The 18,399-nt window shown below is 51.9% G+C and overlaps 21 non-coding genes and 2 pseudogenes across 21 annotated transcripts; all 23 read left to right on the forward strand.

Annotated features, from left to right (window-relative positions):
- The first annotated feature begins 50 nt into the window (after positions 1-50).
- LOC146042201 (U1 spliceosomal RNA) lies at positions 51-214 on the forward strand. Its single transcript, XR_014463786.1, has one exon. It is a non-coding gene; the product is annotated as a U1 spliceosomal RNA (small nuclear RNA).
- A 534-nt stretch (positions 215-748) lies between these two features.
- On the forward strand, positions 749-912 carry LOC146042207 (U1 spliceosomal RNA). The gene has a single exon (XR_014463795.1). It is a non-coding gene; the product is annotated as a U1 spliceosomal RNA (small nuclear RNA).
- A 512-nt stretch (positions 913-1,424) lies between these two features.
- On the forward strand, positions 1,425-1,550 carry LOC146044971 (U1 spliceosomal RNA; annotated as a pseudogene).
- A 555-nt stretch (positions 1,551-2,105) lies between these two features.
- Positions 2,106-2,269, forward strand: LOC146042645 (U1 spliceosomal RNA). The gene has a single exon (XR_014463958.1). It is a non-coding gene; the product is annotated as a U1 spliceosomal RNA (small nuclear RNA).
- A 538-nt stretch (positions 2,270-2,807) lies between these two features.
- Positions 2,808-2,971, forward strand: LOC146042214 (U1 spliceosomal RNA). Its single transcript, XR_014463796.1, has one exon. It is a non-coding gene; the product is annotated as a U1 spliceosomal RNA (small nuclear RNA).
- Positions 2,972-3,513: 542 nt separating this feature from the next.
- LOC146042791 (U1 spliceosomal RNA) lies at positions 3,514-3,677 on the forward strand. Its single transcript, XR_014464016.1, has one exon. It is a non-coding gene; the product is annotated as a U1 spliceosomal RNA (small nuclear RNA).
- Positions 3,678-4,189: 512 nt separating this feature from the next.
- On the forward strand, positions 4,190-4,353 carry LOC146042220 (U1 spliceosomal RNA). Its single transcript, XR_014463799.1, has one exon. It is a non-coding gene; the product is annotated as a U1 spliceosomal RNA (small nuclear RNA).
- Positions 4,354-4,887: 534 nt separating this feature from the next.
- On the forward strand, positions 4,888-5,051 carry LOC146042234 (U1 spliceosomal RNA). Its single transcript, XR_014463803.1, has one exon. It is a non-coding gene; the product is annotated as a U1 spliceosomal RNA (small nuclear RNA).
- A 534-nt stretch (positions 5,052-5,585) lies between these two features.
- On the forward strand, positions 5,586-5,749 carry LOC146043931 (U1 spliceosomal RNA). The gene has a single exon (XR_014464796.1). It is a non-coding gene; the product is annotated as a U1 spliceosomal RNA (small nuclear RNA).
- A 512-nt stretch (positions 5,750-6,261) lies between these two features.
- Positions 6,262-6,425, forward strand: LOC146044096 (U1 spliceosomal RNA). Its single transcript, XR_014464827.1, has one exon. It is a non-coding gene; the product is annotated as a U1 spliceosomal RNA (small nuclear RNA).
- Positions 6,426-6,967: 542 nt separating this feature from the next.
- On the forward strand, positions 6,968-7,131 carry LOC146042647 (U1 spliceosomal RNA). Its single transcript, XR_014463959.1, has one exon. It is a non-coding gene; the product is annotated as a U1 spliceosomal RNA (small nuclear RNA).
- Positions 7,132-7,665: 534 nt separating this feature from the next.
- LOC146042241 (U1 spliceosomal RNA) lies at positions 7,666-7,829 on the forward strand. The gene has a single exon (XR_014463805.1). It is a non-coding gene; the product is annotated as a U1 spliceosomal RNA (small nuclear RNA).
- A 534-nt stretch (positions 7,830-8,363) lies between these two features.
- LOC146042246 (U1 spliceosomal RNA) lies at positions 8,364-8,527 on the forward strand. Its single transcript, XR_014463808.1, has one exon. It is a non-coding gene; the product is annotated as a U1 spliceosomal RNA (small nuclear RNA).
- A 534-nt stretch (positions 8,528-9,061) lies between these two features.
- LOC146042503 (U1 spliceosomal RNA) lies at positions 9,062-9,225 on the forward strand. The gene has a single exon (XR_014463895.1). It is a non-coding gene; the product is annotated as a U1 spliceosomal RNA (small nuclear RNA).
- Positions 9,226-9,754: 529 nt separating this feature from the next.
- Positions 9,755-9,918, forward strand: LOC146043424 (U1 spliceosomal RNA). Its single transcript, XR_014464422.1, has one exon. It is a non-coding gene; the product is annotated as a U1 spliceosomal RNA (small nuclear RNA).
- Positions 9,919-10,452: 534 nt separating this feature from the next.
- Positions 10,453-10,616, forward strand: LOC146042251 (U1 spliceosomal RNA). The gene has a single exon (XR_014463810.1). It is a non-coding gene; the product is annotated as a U1 spliceosomal RNA (small nuclear RNA).
- Positions 10,617-11,150: 534 nt separating this feature from the next.
- Positions 11,151-11,315, forward strand: LOC146041613 (U1 spliceosomal RNA). Its single transcript, XR_014463516.1, has one exon. It is a non-coding gene; the product is annotated as a U1 spliceosomal RNA (small nuclear RNA).
- A 526-nt stretch (positions 11,316-11,841) lies between these two features.
- Positions 11,842-12,004, forward strand: LOC146044525 (U1 spliceosomal RNA). The gene has a single exon (XR_014464966.1). It is a non-coding gene; the product is annotated as a U1 spliceosomal RNA (small nuclear RNA).
- Positions 12,005-12,546: 542 nt separating this feature from the next.
- LOC146042498 (U1 spliceosomal RNA) lies at positions 12,547-12,710 on the forward strand. The gene has a single exon (XR_014463894.1). It is a non-coding gene; the product is annotated as a U1 spliceosomal RNA (small nuclear RNA).
- Positions 12,711-13,260: 550 nt separating this feature from the next.
- Positions 13,261-13,424, forward strand: LOC146042257 (U1 spliceosomal RNA). Its single transcript, XR_014463815.1, has one exon. It is a non-coding gene; the product is annotated as a U1 spliceosomal RNA (small nuclear RNA).
- A 542-nt stretch (positions 13,425-13,966) lies between these two features.
- On the forward strand, positions 13,967-14,101 carry LOC146044988 (U1 spliceosomal RNA; annotated as a pseudogene).
- Positions 14,102-14,592: 491 nt separating this feature from the next.
- Positions 14,593-14,756, forward strand: LOC146044426 (U1 spliceosomal RNA). Its single transcript, XR_014464916.1, has one exon. It is a non-coding gene; the product is annotated as a U1 spliceosomal RNA (small nuclear RNA).
- Positions 14,757-17,962: 3,206 nt separating this feature from the next.
- Positions 17,963-18,126, forward strand: LOC146044459 (U1 spliceosomal RNA). The gene has a single exon (XR_014464922.1). It is a non-coding gene; the product is annotated as a U1 spliceosomal RNA (small nuclear RNA).
- Positions 18,127-18,399: the final 273 nt, after the last annotated feature.

Here is an 18,399-nt window from a genome sequence, read left to right on the forward strand (position 1 = left end):
CCAAAGGGGGTGTGCCCGAGCTGCGGCCCTCCTGAGCCCTAGTCCAACTCATACTTACCTGGCAGGGGAGATACCATGATCACGAAGGTGGTTCTCCCAGGGCGAGGCTCATCCATTGCACTCCGGGTGTGTTGACCCCTGCGATTTCCCCAAATGCGGGAAACTCGACTGCATAATTTGTGGTAGTGGGGGACTGCGTTCGCGCTTTCCCCTGATCAGCTCTGGTAAAAGTCAGCCCTTTGTACCTAGTACCTCCATTAGGCTTGCTTTCCTTCCTTCCATCCTTTCATCACTCTTAGCCCTGCCCACGCGCCCCTTAAGCTGCGCCATTAGCTTACACTCTGTGTTCTGCTCTGATCTCTACTGCTGTGTGCTGGCTGCATATGCTTCCTTGTTTTTACTTTGCTTGTGCCTTGTAGTGTGCTTTGCATATACAACCAGTAGAGGTCGCTGCAGGACCCACACTCACTTGCGTTGCCAAGGAGGCCTCCAGCTGTTGCATGCCGACTGCTTGAATGACAACACAATATGCAAATCCGTGTGCTCTGGGAATGATTTGCACTAGTTGTGGGTATAGTTTGGGGGGATGCGTCAGGAATAGGCACTTTACCACCTCAATGTTAATAGATGTGGCCTCCTTGCGGTATTTTGTCCCCAGGTGGGAGTCGCTTGTGCTGCCTCAGGTAAATCTCCTTCAGCCAAAGGGGGTGTGCCCGAGCTGCGGCCCTCCTGAGCCCTAGTCCAACTCATACTTACCTGGCAGGGGAGATACCATGATCACGAAGGTGGTTCTCCCAGGGCGAGGCTCATCCATTGCACTCCGGGTGTGTTGACCCCTGCGATTTCCCCAAATGCGGGAAACTCGACTGCATAATTTGTGGTAGTGGGGGACTGCGTTCGCGCTTTCCCCTGATCAGCTCTGGTAAAAGTCAGCCCTTTGTACCTAGTACCTGCATTAGGCTTTCCTTCCTTCCATCCTTTCATCACTCTTAGCCCTGCCCACGCGCCCCTTAAGCTGCGCCATTAGCTTACACTCTGTGTTCTGCTCTGATCTCTACTGCTGTGTGCTGGCTGCATATGCTTCCTTGTTTTTACTATGCTTTGCATATACAACCAGTAGAGGTCGCTGCAGGACCCACACTCACTTGCGTTGCCAAGGAGGCCTCCAGCTGTTGCATGCCGACTGCTTGAATGACAACACAATATGCAAATCCGTGTGCTCTGAGAATGATTTGCACTAGTTGTGGGTATAGTTTGGAAGGATGCGTCAGGAATAGGCACTTTACCACCTCAATGTTAATAGATGTGGCCTCCCTGCGGTATTTTGTCCCCAGGTGGGAGTCGCTTGTGCTGCCTCAGGTAAATCTCCTTCAGCCAAAGGGGGTGTGCCCGAGCTGCGGCCCTCCTGAGCCCTAGTCCAACTCATACTTACCTGGCAGGGGAGATACCATGATCACGAAGGTGGTTCTCCCAGGGCGAGGCTCATCCATTGCACTCCGGGTGTGTTGACCCCTGCGATTTCCCCAAATGCGGGAAACTCGACTGCGTTCGCGCTTTCCCCTGATCAGCTCTGGTAAAAGTCAGCCCTTTGTACCTAGTACCTCCATTAGGCTTGCTTTCCTTCCTTCCATCCTTTCATCACTCTTAGCCCTGCCCACGCGCCCCTTAAGCTGCGCCATTAGCTTACACTCTGTGTTCTGCTCTGATCTCTACTGCTGTGTGCTGGCTGCATATGCTTCCTTGTTTTTACTTTGCTTGTGCCTTGTAGTGTGCTTTGCATATACAACCAGTAGAGGTCGCTGCAGGACCCACACTCACTTGCGTTGCCAAGGAGGCCTCCAGCTGTTGCATGCCGACTGCTTGAATGACAACACAATATGCAAATCCGTGTGCTCTGGGAATAATTTGCACTAGTTGTGGGTATAGTTTGGGGGGATGCGTCAGGAATTGGCACTTTTCCACTTTACCACCTCAATGTTAATAGATGTGGCTTCCCTGCGGTATTTTGTCCCCAGGTGGGAGTCGCTTGTGCTGCCTCAGGTAAATCTCCTTCAGCCAAAGGGGGTGTGCCCGAGCTGCGGCCCTCCTGAGCCCTAGTCCAACACATACTTACCTGGCAGGGGAGATACCATGATCACGAAGGTGGGTCTCCCAGGGCGAGGCTCATCCATTGCACTCCGGGTGTGTTGACCCCTGCGATTTCCCCAAATGTGGGAAACTCGACTGCATAATTTGTGGTAGTGGGGGACTGCGTTCGCGCTTTCCCCTGATCAGCTCTGGTAAAAGTCAGCCCATTGTACCTAGTACCTCCATTAGGCTTGCTTTCCTTCCTTCCATCCATCCTTTCATCACTCTTAGCCCTGCCCACGCGCCCCTTAAGCTGCGCCATTAGCTTACACTCTGTGTTCTGCTCTGATCTCTACTGCTGTGTGCTGGCTGCATATGCTTCCTTGTTTTTACTTTGCTTGTGCCTTGTAGTGTGCTTTGCATATACAACCAGTAGAGGTCGCTGCAGGACCCACACTCACTTGCGTTGCCAAGGAGGCCTCCAGCTGTTGCATGCCGACTGCTTGAATGACAACACAATATGCAAATCCGTGTGCTCTGGGAATGATTTGCACTAGTTGTGGGTATAGTTTGGGGGGATGCGTCAGGAATAGGCACTTTACCACCTCAATGTTAATAGATGTGGCCTCCTTGCGGTATTTTGTCCCCAGGTGGGAGTCGCTTGTGCGGCCTCAGGTAAATCTCCTTCAGCCAAAGGGGGTGTGCCCGAGCTGCGGCCCTCCTGAGCCCTAGTCCAACTCATACTTACCTGGCAGGGGAGATACCATGATCACGAAGGTGGTTCTCCCAGGGCGAGGCTCATCCATTGCACTCCGGGTGTGTTGACCCCTGCGATTTCCCCAAATGCGGGAAACTCGACTGCATAATTTGTGGTAGTGGGGGACTGCGTTCGCGCTTTCCCCTGATCAGCTCTGGTAAAAGTCAGCCCTTTGTACCTAGTACCTCCATTAGGCTTGCTTTCCTTCCTTCCATCCTTTCATCACTCTTAGCCCTGCCCACGCGCCCCTTAAGCTGCGCCATTAGCTTACACTCTGTGTTCTGCTCTGATCTCTACTGCTGTGTGCTGGCTGCATATGCTTCCTTGTTTTTACTTTGCTTGTGCCTTGTAGTGTGCTTTGCATATACAACCAGTAGAGGTCGCTGCAGGACCCACACTCACTTGCGTTGCCAAGGAGGCCTCCAGCTGTTGCATGCCGACTGCTTGAATGACAACACAATATGCAAATCCGTGTGCTCTGGGAATGATTTGCACTAGTTGTGGGTATAGTTTGGGGGGATGCGTCAGGAATAGGCACTTTTCCACTTTACCACCTCAATGTTAATAGATGTGGCCTCCCTGCGGTATTTTGTCCCCAGGTGGGAGTCGCTTGTGCTGCCTCAGGTAAATCTCCTTTAGCCAAAGGGGGTGTGCCCGAGCTGCGGCCCTCCTGAGCCCTAGTCCAACTCATACTTACCTGGCAGGGGAGATACCATGATCACGAAGGTGGTTCTCCCAGGGCGATGCTCATCCATTGCACTCCGGGTGTGTTGACCCCTGCGATTTCCCCAAATGCGGGAAACTCGACTGCATAATTTGTGGTAGTGGGGGACTGCGTTCGCGCTTTCCCCTGATCAGCTCTGGTAAAAGTCAGCCCTTTGTACCTAGTACCTCCATTAGGCTTTCCTTCCTTCCATCCTTTCATCACTCTTAGCCCTGCCCACGCGCCCCTTAAGCTGCGCCATTAGCTTACACTCTGTGTTCTGCTCTGATCTCTACTGCTGTGTGCTGGCTGCATATGCTTCCTTGTTTTTACTATGCTTTGCATATACAACCAGTAGAGGTCGCTGCAGGACCCACACTCACTTGCGTTGCCAAGGAGGCCTCCAGCTGTTGCATGCCGACTGCTTGAATGACAACACAATATGCAAATCCGTGTGCTCTGAGAATGATTTGCACTAGTTGTGGGTATAGTTTGGAAGGATGCGTCAGGAATAGGCACTTTACCACCTCAATGTTAATAGATGTGGCCTCCCTGCGGTATTTTGTCCCCAGGTGGGAGTCGCTTGTGCTGCCTCAGGTAAATCTCCTTCAGCCAAAGGGGGTGTGCCCGAGCTGCGGCCCTCCTGAGCCCTAGTCCAACTCATACTTACCTGGCAGGGGAGATACCATGATCACGAAGGTGGTTCTCCCAGGGCGAGGCTCATCCATTGCACTCCGGGTGTGTTGACCCCTGCGATTTCCCCAAATGCGGGAAACTCGACTGCATAATTTGTGGTAGTGGGGGACTGCGTTCGCGCTTTCCCCTGATCAGCTCTGGTAAAAGTCAGCCCTTTGTACCTAGTACCTCCATTAGGCTTGCTTTCCTTCCTTCCATCCTTTCATCACTCTTATCCCTGCCCACGCGCCCCTTAAGCTGCGCCATTAGCTTACACTCTGTGTTCTGCTCTGATCTCTACTGCTGTGTGCTGGCTGCATATGCTTCCTTGTTTTTACTTTGCTTGTGCCTTGTAGTGTGCTTTGCATATACAACCAGTAGAGGTCGCTGCAGGACCCACACTCACTTGCGTTGCCAAGGAGGCCTCCAGCTGTTGCATGCCGACTGCTTGAATGACAACACAATATGCAAATCCGTGTGCTCTGGGAATGATTTGCACTAGTTGTGGGTATAGTTTGGGGGGATGCGTCAGGAATAGGCACTTTACCACCTCAATGTTAATAGATGTGGCCTCCTTGCGGTATTTTGTCCCCAGGTGGGAGTCGCTTGTGCTGCCTCAGGTAAATCTCCTTCAGCCAAAGGGGGTGTGCCCGAGCTGCGGCCCTCCTGAGCCCTAGTCCAACTCATACTTACCTGGCAGGGGAGATACCATGATCACGAAGGTGGTTCTCCCAGGGCGAGGCTCATCCATTGCACTCCGGGTGTGTTGACCCCTGCGATTTCCCCAAATGCGGGAAACTCGACTGCATAATTTGTGGTAGTGGGGGACTGCGTTCGCGCTTTCCCCTGATCAGCTCTGGTAAAAGTCAGCCCTTTGTACCTAGTACCTCCATTAGGCTTGCTTTCCTTCCTTCCATCCTTTCATCACTCTTAGCCCTGCCCACGCGCCCCTTAAGCTGCGCCATTAGCTTACACTCTGTGTTCTGCTCTGATCTCTACTGCTGTGTGCTGGCTGCATATGCTTCCTTGTTTTTACTTTGCTTGTGCCTTGTAGTGTGCTTTGCATATACAACCAGTAGAGGTCGCTGCAGGACCCACACTCACTTGCGTTGCCAAGGAGGCCTCCAGCTGTTGCATGCCGACTGCTTGAATGACAACACAATATGCAAATCCGTGTGCTCTGGGAATGATTTGCACTAGTTGTGGGTATAGTTTGGGGGGATGCGTCAGGAATAGGCACTTTACCACCTCAATGTTAATAGATGTGGCCTCCTTGCGGTATTTTGTCCCCAGGTGGGAGTCGCTTGTGCTGCCTCAGGTAAATCTCCTTCAGCCAAAGGGGGTGTGCCCGAGCTGCGGCCCTCCTGAGCCCTAGTCCAACTCATACTTACCTGGCAGGGGAGATACCATGATCACGAAGGTGGTTCTCCCAGGGCAAGGCTCATCCATTGCACTCCGGGTGTGTTGACCCCTGCGATTTCCCCAAATGCGGGAAACTCGACTGCATAATTTGTGGTAGTGGGGGACTGCGTTCGCGCTTTTCCCTGATCAGCTCTGGTAAAAGTCAGCCCTTTGTACCTAGTACCTCCATTAGGCTTTCCTTCCTTCCATCCTTTCATCACTCTTAGCCCTGCCCACGCGCCCCTTAAGCTGCGCCATTAGCTTACACTCTGTGTTCTGCTCTGATCTCTACTGCTGTGTGCTGGCTGCATATGCTTCCTTGTTTTTACTATGCTTTGCATATACAACCAGTAGAGGTCGCTGCAGGACCCACACTCACTTGCGTTGCCAAGGAGGCCTCCAGCTGTTGCATGCCGACTGCTTGAATGACAACACAATATGCAAATCCGTGTGCTCTGAGAATGATTTGCACTAGTTGTGGGTATAGTTTGGAAGGATGCGTCAGGAATAGGCACTTTATCACCTCAATGTTAATAGATGTGGCCTCCCTGCGGTATTTTGTCCCCAGGTGGGAGTCGCTTGTGCTGCCTCAGGTAAATCTCCTTCAGCCAAAGGGGGTGTGCCCGAGCTGCGGCCCTCCTGAGCCCTAGTCCAACTCATACTTACCTGGCAGGGGAGATACCATGATCACGAAGGTGGTTCTCCCAGGGCGAGGCTCATCCATTGCACTCCGGGTGTGTTGACCCCTGCGATTTCCCCAAATGCGGGAAACTCGACTGCATCATTTGTGGTAGTGAGGGACTGCGTTCGCGCTTTCCCCTGATCAGCTCTGGTAAAAGTCAGCCCTTTGTACCTAGTACCTCCATTAGGCTTGCTTTCCTTCCTTCCATCCTTTCATCACTCTTAGCCCTGCCCACGCGCCCCTTAAGCTGCGCCATTAGCTTACACTCTGTGTTCTGCTCTGATCTCTACTGCTGTGTGCTGGCTGCATATGCTTCCTTGTTTTTACTTTGCTTGTGCCTTGTAGTGTGCTTTGCATATACAACCAGTAGAGGTCGCTGCAGGACCCACACTCACTTGCGTTGCCAAGGAGGCCTCCAGCTGTTGCATGCCGACTGCTTGAATGACAACACAATATGCAAATCCGTGTGCTCTGGGAATAATTTGCACTAGTTGTGGGTATAGTTTGGGGGGATGCGTCAGGAATTGGCACTTTTCCACTTTACCACCTCAATGTTAATAGATGTGGCTTCCCTGCGGTATTTTGTCCCCAGGTGGGAGTCGCTTGTGCTGCCTCAGGTAAATCTCCTTCAGCCAAAGGGGGTGTGCCCGAGCTGCGGCCCTCCTGAGCCCTAGTCCAACACATACTTACCTGGCAGGGGAGATACCATGATCACGAAGGTGGGTCTCCCAGGGCGAGGCTCATCCATTGCACTCCGGGTGTGTTGACCCCTGCGATTTCCCCAAATGTGGGAAACTCGACTGCATAATTTGTGGTAGTGGGGGACTGCGTTCGCGCTTTCCCCTGATCAGCTCTGGTAAAAGTCAGCCCTTTGTACCTAGTACCTCCATTAGGCTTGCTTTCCTTCCTTCCATCCTTTCATCACTCTTAGCCCTGCCCACGCGCCCCTTAAGCTGCGCCATTAGCTTACACTCTGTGTTCTGCTCTGATCTCTACTGCTGTGTGCTGGCTGCATATGCTTCCTTGTTTTTACTTTGCTTGTGCCTTGTAGTGTGCTTTGCATATACAACCAGTAGAGGTAGCTGCAGGACCCACACTCACTTGCGTTGCCAAGGAGGCCTCCAGCTGTTGCATGCCGACTGCTTGAATGACAACACAATATGCAAATCCGTGTGCTCTGGGAATAATTTGCACTAGTTGTGGGTATAGTTTGGGGGGATGCGTCAGGAATAGGCACTTTACCACCTCAATGTTAATAGATGTGGCCTCCTTGCGGTATTTTGTCCCCAGGTGGGAGTCGCTTGTGCTGCCTCAGGTAAATCTCCTTCAGCCAAAGGGGGTGTGCCCGAGCTGCGGCCCTCCTGAGCCCTAGTCCAACTCATACTTACCTGGCAGGGGAGATACCATGATCACGAAGGTGGTTCTCCCAGGGCGAGGCTCATCCATTGCACTCCGGGTGTGTTGACCCCTGCGATTTCCCCAAATGCGGGAAACTCGACTGCATAATTTGTGGTAGTGGGGGACTGCGTTCGCGCTTTCCCCTGATCAGCTCTGGTAAAAGTCAGCCCTTTGTACCTAGTACCTCCATTAGGCTTGCTTTCCTTCCTTCCATCCTTTCATCACTCTTATCCCTGCCCACGCGCCCCTTAAGCTGCGCCATTAGCTTACACTCTGTGTTCTGCTCTGATCTCTACTGCTGTGTGCTGGCTGCATATGCTTCCTTGTTTTTACTTTGCTTGTGCCTTGTAGTGTGCTTTGCATATACAACCAGTAGAGGTCGCTGCAGGACCCACACTCACTTGCGTTGCCAAGGAGGCCTCCAGCTGTTGCATGCCGACTGCTTGAATGACAACACAATATGCAAATCCGTGTGCTCTGGGAATGATTTGCACTAGTTGTGGGTATAGTTTGGGGGGATGCGTCAGGAATAGGCACTTTACCACCTCAATGTTAATAGATGTGGCCTCCTTGCGGTATTTTGTCCCCAGGTGGGAGTCGCTTGTGCTGCCTCAGGTAAATCTCCTTCAGCCAAAGGGGGTGTGCCCGAGCTGCGGCCCTCCTGAGCCCTAGTCCAACTCATACTTACCTGGCAGGGGAGATACCATGATCACGAAGGTGGTTCTCCCAGGGCGAGGCTCATCCATTGCACTCCGGGTGTGTTGACCCCTGCGATTTCCCCAAATGCGGGAAACTCGACTGCATAATTTGTGGTAGTGGGGGACTGCGTTCGCGCTTTCCCCTGATCAGCTCTGGTAAAAGTCAGCCCTTTGTACCTAGTACCTCCATTAGGCTTGCTTTCCTTCCTTCCATCCTTTCATCACTCTTAGCCCTGCCCACGCGCCCCTTAAGCTGCGCCATTAGCTTACACTCTGTGTTCTGCTCTGATCTCTACTGCTGTGTGCTGGCTGCATATGCTTCCTTGTTTTTACTTTGCTTGTGCCTTGTAGTGTGCTTTGCATATACAACCAGTAGAGGTCGCTGCAGGACCCACACTCACTTGCGTTGCCAAGGAGGCCTCCAGCTGTTGCATGCCGACTGCTTGAATGACAACACAATATGCAAATCCGTGTGCTCTGGGAATGATTTGCACTAGTTGTGGGTATAGTTTGGGGGGATGCGTCAGGAATAGGCACTTTACCACCTCAATGTTAATAGATGTGGCCTCCTTGCGGTATTTTGTCCCCAGGTGGGAGTCGCTTGTGCTGCCTCAGGTAAATCTCCTTCAGCCAAAGGGGGTGTGCCCGAGCTGCGGCCCTCCTGAGCCCTAGTCCAACACATACTTACCTGGCAGGGGAGATACCATGATCACGAAGGTGGTTCTCCCAGGGCGAGGCTCATCCATTGCACTCCGGGTGTGTTGACCCCTGCGATTTCCCCAAATGCGGGAAACTCGACTGCATAATTTGTGTTAGTGGGGGACTGCGTTCGCGCTTTCCCCTGATCAGCTCTGGTAAAATTCAGAGTACCTAGTACCTCCATTAGGCTTGCTTTCCTTCCTTCCATCCTTTCATCACTCTTAGCCCTGCCCACGCGCCCCTTAAGCTGCGCCATTAGCTTACACTCTGTGTTCTGCTCTGATCTCTACTGCTGTGTGCTGGCTGCATATGCTTCCTTGTTTTTACTTTGCTTGTGCCTTGTAGTGTGCTTTGCATATACAACCAGTAGAGGTCGCTGCAGGACCCACACTCACTTGCGTTGCCAAGGAGGCCTCCAGCTGTTGCATGCCGACTGCTTGAATGACAACACAATATGCAAATCCGTGTGCTCTGGGAATGATTTGCACTAGTTGTGGGTATAGTTTGGGGGGATGCGTCAGGAATAGGCACTTTACCACCTCAATGTTAATAGATGTGGCCTCCTTGCGGTATTTTGTCCCCAGGTGGGAGTCGCTTGTGCTGCCTCAGGTAAATCTCCTTCAGCCAAAGGGGGTGTGCCCGAGCTGCGGCCCTCCTGAGCCCTAGTCCAACTCATACTTACCTGGCAGGGGAGATACCATGATCACGAAGGTGGTTCTCCCAGGGCAAGGCTCATCCATTGCACTCCGGGTGTGTTGACCCCTGCGATTTCCCCAAATGCGGGAAACTCGACTGCATAATTTGTGGTAGTGGGGGACGGCGTTCGCGCTTTCCCCTGATCAGCTCTGGTAAAAGTCAGCCCTTTGTACCTAGTACCTCCATTAGGCTTGCTTTCCATCCTTTCATCACTCTTAGCCCTGCCAACGCGCCCCTTAAGCTGCGCCATTAGCTTACACTCTGTGTTCTGCTCTGATCTCTACTGCTGTGTGCTGGCTGCATATGCTTCCTTGTTTTTACTTTGCTTGTGCCTTGTAGTGTGCTTTGCATATACAACCAGTAGAGGTCGCTGCAGGACCCACACTCACTTGCGTTGCCAAGGAGGCCTCCAGCTGTTGCATGCCGACTGCTTGAATGACAACACAATATGCAAATCCGTGTGCTCTGGGAATGATTTGCACTAGTTGTGGGTATAGTTTGGGGGGATGCGTCAGGAATAGGCACTTTTCCACTTTACCACCTCAATGTTAATAGATGTGGCTTCCCTGCGGTATTTTGTCCCCAGGTGGGAGTCGCTTGTGCTGCCTCAGGTAAATCTCCTTCAGCCAAAGGGGGTGTGCCCGAGCTGCGGCCCTCCTGAGCCCTAGTCCAACTCATACTTACCTGGCAGGGGAGATACCATGATCACGAAGGTGGTTCTCCCAGGGCGAGGCTCATCCATTGCACTCCGGGTGTGTTGACCCCTGCGATTTCCCCAAATGCGGGAAACTCGACTGCATAATTTGTGGTAGTGGGGGACTGCGTTCGCGCTTTCCCCTGATCAGCTCTGGTAAAAGTCAGCCCTTTGTACCTAGTACCTCCATTAGGCTTGCTTTCCTTCCTTCCATCCTTTCATCACTCTTAGCCCTGCCCACGCGCACCTTAAGCTGCGCCATTAGCTTACACTCTGTGTTCTGCTCTGATCTCTACTGCTGTGTGCTGGCTGCATATGCTTCCTTGTTTTTACTTTGCTTGTGCCTTGTAGTGTGCTTTGCATATACAACCAGTAGAGGTCGCTGCAGGACCCACACTCACTTGCGTTGCCAAGGAGGCCTCCAGCTGTTGCATGCCGACTGCTTGAATGACAACACAATATGCAAATCCGTGTGCTCTGGGAATGATTTGCACTAGTTGTGGGTATAGTTTGGGGGGATGCGTCAGGAATAGGCACTTTACCACCTCAATGTTAATAGATGTGGCCTCCTTGCGGTATTTTGTCCCCAGGTGGGAGTCGCTTGTGCTGCCTCAGGTAAATCTCCTTCAGCCAAAGGGGGTGTGCCCGAGCTGCGGCCCTCCTGAGCCCTAGTCCAACTCATACTTACCTGGCAGGGGAGATACCATGATCACGAAGGTGGTTCTCCCAGGGCGAGGCTCATCCATTGCACTCCGGGTGTGTTGACCCCTGCGATTTCCCCAAATGCGGGGAAACTCGACTGCATAATTTGTGGTAGTGGGGGACTGCGTTCGCGCTTTCCCCTGATCAGCTCTGGTAAAAGTCAGCCCTTTGTACCTAGTACCTCCATTAGGCTTGCTTTCTATCCTTTCATCACTCTTAGCCCTGCCCACGCGCCCCTTAAGCTGCGCCATTAGCTTACACTCTGTGTTCTGCTCTGATCTCTACTGCTGTGTGCTGGCTGCATATGCTTCCTTGTTTTTACTTTGCTTGTGCCTTGTAGTGTGCTTTGCATATACAACCAGTAGAGGTCGCTGCAGGACCCACACTCACTTGCGTTGCCAAGGAGGCCTCCAGCTGTTGCATGCCGACTGCTTGAATGACAACACAATATGCAAATCCGTGTGCTCTGGGAATGATTTGCACTAGTTGTGGGTATAGTTTGGGGGGATGCGTCAGGAATAGGCACTTTACCACCTCAATGTTAATAGATGTGGCCTCCTTGCGGTATTTTGTCCCCAGGTGGGAGTCGCTTGTGCTGCCTCAGGTAAATCTCCTTCAGCCAAAGGGGGTGTGCCCGAGCTGCGGCCCTCCTGAGCCCTAGTCCAACACATACTTACCTGGCAGGGAGATACCATGATCACAAAGGTGGTTCTCCCAGGGCGAGGCTCATCCATTGCACTCCGGGTGTGTTGACCCCTGCGATTTCCCCAAATGTGGGAAACTCGACTGCATAATTTGTGGTAGTGGGGGACTGCGTTCGCGCTTTCCCCTGATCAGCTCTGGTAAAAGTCAGCCCTTTGTACCTAGTACCTCCATTAGGCTTGCTTTCCTTCCTTCCATCCTTTCATCACTCTTAGCCCTGCCCACGCGCCCCTTAAGCTGCGCCATTAGCTTACACTCTGTGTTCTGCTCTGATCTCTACTGCTGTGTGCTGGCTGCATATGCTTCCTTGTTTTTACTTTGCTTGTGCCTTGTAGTGTGCTTTGCATATACAACCAGTAGAGGTCGCTGCAGGACCCACACTCACTTGCGTTGCCAAGGAGGCCTCCAGCTGTTGCATGCCGACTGCTTGAATGACAACACAATATGCAAATCCGTGTGCTCTGGGAATGATTTGCACTAGTTGTGGGTATAGTTTGGGGGGATGCGTCAGGAATAGGCACTTTTCCACTTTACCACCTCAATGTTAATAGATGTGGCCTCCCTGCGGTATTTTGTCCCCAGGTGGGAGTCGCTTGTGCTGCCTTAGGTAAATCTCCTTCAGCCAAAGGGGGTGTGCCTGAGCTGCGGCCCTCCTGAGCCCTAGTCCAACTCATACTTACCTGGCAGGGGAGATACCATGATCACGAAGGTGGTTCTCCCAGGGCGAGGCTCATCCATTGCACTCCGGGTGTGTTAACCCCTGCGATTTCCCCAAATGCGGGAAACTCGACTGCATAATTTGTGGTAGTGGGGGACTGCGTTCGCGCTTTCCCCTGATCAGCTCTGGTAAAAGTCAGCCCTTTGTACCTAGTACCTCCATTAGGCTTGCTTTCCTTCCTTCCATCCTTTCATCACTCTTAGCACTGCCCATGCGCCCCTTAAGCTGCGCCATTAGCTTACACTCTGTGTTCTGCTCTGATCTCTACTGCTGTGTGCTGGCTGCATATGCTTCCTTGTTTTTACTTTGCTTGTGCCTTGTAGTGTGCTTTGCATATACAACCAGTAGAGGTCGCTGCAGGACCCACACTCACTTGCGTTGCCAAGGAGGCCTCCAGCTGTTGCATGCCGACTGCTTGAATGACAACACAATATGCAAATCCGTGTGCTCTGGGAATGATTTGCACTAGTTGTGGGTATAGTTTGGGGGGATGCGTCAGGAATAGGCACTTTTCCACTTTTCCACTTTACCACCTCAATGTTAATAGATGTGGCCTCCCTGCGGTATTTTGTCCCCAGGTGGGAGTCGCTTGTGCTGCCTCAGGTAAATCTCCTTCAGCCAAAGGGGGTGTGCCCGAGCTGCGGCCCTCCTGAGCCCTAGTCCAACTCATACTTACCTGGCAGGGGAGATACCATGATCACGAAGGTGGTTCTCCCAGGGCGAGGCTCATCCATTGCACTCCGGGTGTGTTGACCCCTGCGATTTCCCCAAATGCGGGAAACTCGACTGCATAATTTGTGGTAGTGGGGGACTGCGTTCGCGCTTTCCCCTGATCAGCTCTGGTAAAAGTCAGCCCTTTGTACCTAGTACCTCCATTAGGCTTGCTTTCCTTCCTTCCATCCTTTCATCACTCTTAGCCCTGCCCATGCGCACCTTAAGCTGCGCTATTAGCTTACACTCTGTGTTCTGCTCTGATCTCTACTGCTGTGTGCTGGCTGCATATGCTTCCTTGTTTTTACTTTGCTTGTGCCTTGTAGTGTGCTTTGCATATACAACCAGTAGAGGTCGCTGCAGGACCCACACTCACTTGCGTTGCCAAGGAGGCCTCCAGCTGTTGCATGCCGACTGCTTGAATGACAACACAATATGCAAATCCGTGTGCTCTGGGAATGATTTGCACTAGTTGTGGGTATAGTTTGGGGGGATGCGTCAGGAATAGGCACTTTTCCACTTTACCACCTCAATGTTAATAGATGTGGCCTCCCTGCGGTATTTTGTCCCCAGGTGGGAGTCGCTTGTGCTGCCTCAGGTAAATCTCCTTCAGCCAAAGGGGGTGTGCCCGAGCTTCGGCCCTCCTGAGCCCTAGTCCAACTCATACTTACCTGGCAGGGGAGATACCATGATCACGAAGGTGGTTCTCCCAGGGTGAGGCTCATCCATTGCACTCCGGGTGTGTTGACCCCTGTGATTTCCCCTGATCAGCTCTGGTAAAAGTCAGCCCTTTGTACCTAGTACCTCCATTAGGCTTGCTTGCCTTCCATCCTTTCATCACTCTTAGCCCTTCCCACGCGCCCCTTAAGCTGCGCCATTAGCTTACACTCTGTGTTCTGCTCTGATATCTACTGCTGTGTGCTGGCTGCATATGCTTCCTTGTTTTTACTTTGCTTGTAGTGTGCTTTGCATATACAACCAGTAGAGGTCGCTGCAGGACCCAAACTCACTTGCGTTGCCAAGGAGGCCTCCAGCTGTTGCATGCCGACTGCTTGAATGACAACACAATATGCAAATCCGTGTGCTCTGGGAATGATTTGCATTAGTTGTGGGTATAGTTTGGGGGGATGCGTCAGGAATAGGCACTTTACCACCTCAATGTTAATAGATGTGGCCTCCTTGCGGTATTTTGTCCCCAGGTGGGAGTCGCTTGTGCTGCCTCAGGTAAATCTCCTTCAGCCAAAGGGGGTGTGCCCGAGCTGCGGCCCTCCTGAGCCCTAGTCCAACTCATACTTACCTGGCAGGGGAGATACCATGATCACGAAGGTGGTTCTCTCAGGGCGAGGCTCATCCATTGCACTCCGGGTGTGTTGACCCCTGCGATTTCTCCAAATGCGGGAAACTCGACTGCATAATTTGTGGTAGTGGGGGACTGCGTTCGCGCTTTTCCCTGATCAGCTCTGGTAAAAGTCAGCCCTTTCGTACCTAGTACCTCCATTAGGCTTGCTTTCCTTCCTTCCTTCCTTCCTTCCTTCCTTCTAGGGATGGACATCGGAAGCCAACCATCAAATGATGGCAGTGCTTCCACCATTGAAACTTTCGATGCGATGGTAACTAACCATCGAATCAAAAGTATTCGATGGTGAAAACTAGTTATATGACTAGTGCATGCGCAAAAGCCTGTATTGCCATTTGTAAGGTAGTAATTGAGTTTGGTGGCAGGGCCCAGGCTCTGAGCAACATATTACTTTATCATTGGACATTGTGTGTATAATATACATATATAATATTCACACAATGCCCAATGATGAAGTAGTATAATAATTTTGTACACATTATTAACACTTTAACAGCAAGTAATCAAAATGTAATAAAATTAGATAAATTGTAAACTAACTCGTTTTAGGTTTCACTATTTTTCCAGATAGGAAAATGTCTATTTATTAAGGCAAGTGTAACTACACACACACACAAATAAGGGAGATGACGGTATAGTGGTCATCACATCATTTATATGGTGAGATAAATATTGCAATGAGCAGGGCTGGCTCTACCATTAGGCAGCTGCCTAGGGTGCCAGGATCTGTGGGGGCACCACTATAATGCTACACACTAGGCGATTCTAGCTTCCATCGTCAGCTATATGGTCGCTCAGTGACCATATTGCCGGTGATATCTAGCGACCTTCGCCGTGTGTGCGCTCCCACCGCAGCCCAGCGACGGTCGCTGGTCGCAGGAACTTGCTAGAATCACTGGTCCCCAGTAAAATACTGATGACCAGCAATTCGGTCACTGAGCGACCAATCGCTAGCGACAAGGTCACGTAATATAAAAAATAGTTCACTATATATAAAAACAGTTAAGGTGCCCCTACACTGAGGCGATTTGGTCCGATTGTGACCAATTGACCCCTTAAATCGGACCAAATCGCCTCTCCCTGACATGCTGTTGGGTCCCGTGCGCATCGGACCCGACCAGGTGCTCAGACCGGCAGGCAGCCACCCGTTCCTCCTGGCGGTAAGGCGGGTGGGTAGCAGGGATGCATGCAATCTATCACAACTGATCGCATGCGTTCCTGCCGCCGGGAAGGTCCCTGCAGCCTGCAGGCTGTCCTGTGTCCGTACACTGCTGCGAGACGTCACAGCAGTGTATGGGCACCTTTATCTTGGTTCATTCCACTGGTACCCCAGGACTGTGTATATTGTTCCTCACTATCTCACTATATTCACAGAAACAGACAATCTCTGCCCAACACTTCACTGATGATCATATAGTGGTTGCTGCCTGGCAGTGGCGTAACTATGGAGGGTGCAGGGGGTGCAACTGCTATGGGGCCCGGGCCTTTGGGGGGCCCGAGGGCTAAGCAGGCATCCCCTGCACCCTTTGGATTTTTTTTATTTAATAGTGCCTCGGCAGCGCTGCCGTCCCATCCCTCCTTTCATCTCTGCCCCCTTCGCCTCGTGTGACGTGTCTCCTCTCTCCCCCCCTCCGCAAGCGGCTATGGTTTGGCCAATGTTTGGGGAGGAGCTGGCCTGGCTAATCCAGCCTCGGCTCTCCCCTTATCCTACCCCTCTCTGACGCTGCCGGTGCCGGTGACCAGCGCGAAAATGGAACAGCTGTGCAGTGATTGCGCTGGTAGCGCCGATGAGACCCGTGCTGCTGAGAGGAGGGGATCCGTGCTGCTGAGGGGACCATCTGTGATGTGCAGACTCGGCGCTGCTGATGAGATCTGCCACTGAGGTCCCCGCGCCGGTATAGAGACCCAGTACAGGGCGCTACTGCTGTATGTAATAAGCGCAGCTCACACTGAAGGGGGCGGGGGTGAATTAGGAGCGCATAAACTGATTATTTTCTTAATAGTTTCAAACTGAAGCACCCCCCCCCCCAGACACTTCTCTATTCTCTCTCCTCTCTTCTGTTTTCCTCTGTCTTGCACTCTGTCACCCCCCCCCCCCCCCAGCCCCCTCTCTTTCCTGTTTTCTTTCTCCTCTTTAAGGGGCTCATTTATTAAGGATTGTATATACAATGTGATCTGGGTGGAATATTACTGCCCATTATCGCATTGTAATATGCAATTCTATCGTGGGGGTATATAATCCCGCACAAGCAGGGATAGGGCCGAAAGCACCTGCAATGTGCTCAGCCATTTGCTGGGGGGTCCGCGCATGGGCGGTCATCACTGACCCCCACCGACCCCACTGCCCCAGTAGGGGGGCCCCTTTAAAGATTTTGCTATGGGGCCCAAAGAGTTCTAGTTACGCCCCTGCTGCCTGGTAATACTAATGCAGCTTATTAATGAGTGTTGTATGTGACTGATGTATGTGACTGACATTCACAAATATCTGTAGCTAGTTGTATTGTGTACCTATTATTATTATTGTAGCTTGCCTGAGCTGGTATAACATTCAGTGACTTCTCCTCCTCTCTGAATCCTCCAGAGCTCAGTGTGTCTGTGAAATTTGCTGCTGTTTGAGTGACTGGTGCTTCAGGGTGAGGTTTGTGCTCTGATTGGCTCTCTGAGTCAGTGAGAGCCAATCAGAACTAGCAGTGGGCCCTGTTGCCTAGCAGCTACAGCAACCATAGAGAGGGAGAGGGAGGGAAGCAGAGGGAAAGTCAGACAGCCTCCAACGAACCTAGGAAGTTTCCCTGACACAGACACAGCAGCCAGGGGATGCATAGCTTTTGGGAATTACAAAAAATAAGCCACCATCGGTACACCATCGAATGATTAGCATTCGATGGTGACAAACATCGGAAGGTCACCATTAAATGGTAAAAACACTAACATCGAAAGAAAAACATCGATGTTTCCGAAACATCGACCATCGATGTCCATCCCTACTTCCTTCCTTCCTTCCTTCCTTCCATCCTTTCATCACTCTTAGCCCTGCCCACGCGCCCCTTAAGCTGCGCCATTAGCTTACACTCTGTGTTCTGCTCTGATCTCTACTGCTGTGTGCTGGCTGCATATGCTTCCTTGTTTGATAGTTTGGGGGGATGCGTCAGGAATAGGCACTTTTCCACCTCAATGTTAATAGATGTGGCCTCCCTGCGGTATTTTGTCCCCAGGTGGGAGTCGCTTGTGCTGCCTCAGGTAAATCTCCTTCAGCCAAAGGGGGTGTGCCCGAGCTGCGGCCCTCCTGAGCCCTAGCCCAACTCATACTTACCTGGCAGGGGAGATACCATGATCACGAAGGTGGTTCTCCTAGGGCGAGGCTCATCCATTGCACTCTGGGTGTGTTGACCCCTGCGATTTCCCCAAATGCGGGAAACTCGACTGCATAATTTGTGTTAGTGGGGGACTGCGTTCGCGCTTTCCACTGATCAGCTCTGGTAAAAGTCAGCCCTTTGTACCTAGTACCTCCATTAGGCTTGCTTTCCTTCCTTCCATCCTTTCATCACTGTTAGCCCTGCCCACTCGCCCCTTAAGCTGCGCCATTAGCTTACACTCTGTGTTCTGCTCTGATCTCTACTGCTGTGTGCTGGCTGCATATGCTTCCTTGTTTTTACTTTGCTTGTGCCTTGTAGTGTGCTTTGCATATACAACCAGTAGAGGTCGCTGCAGGACCCACACTCACTTGCGTTGCCAAGGAGGC

The sequence above is a fragment of the Crinia signifera genome, chromosome 1 (assembly GCF_055691185.1).
Source record: "Crinia signifera chromosome 1, ASM5569118v1, whole genome shotgun sequence".
Lineage (NCBI taxonomy): Eukaryota > Metazoa > Chordata > Amphibia > Anura > Myobatrachidae > Crinia > Crinia signifera.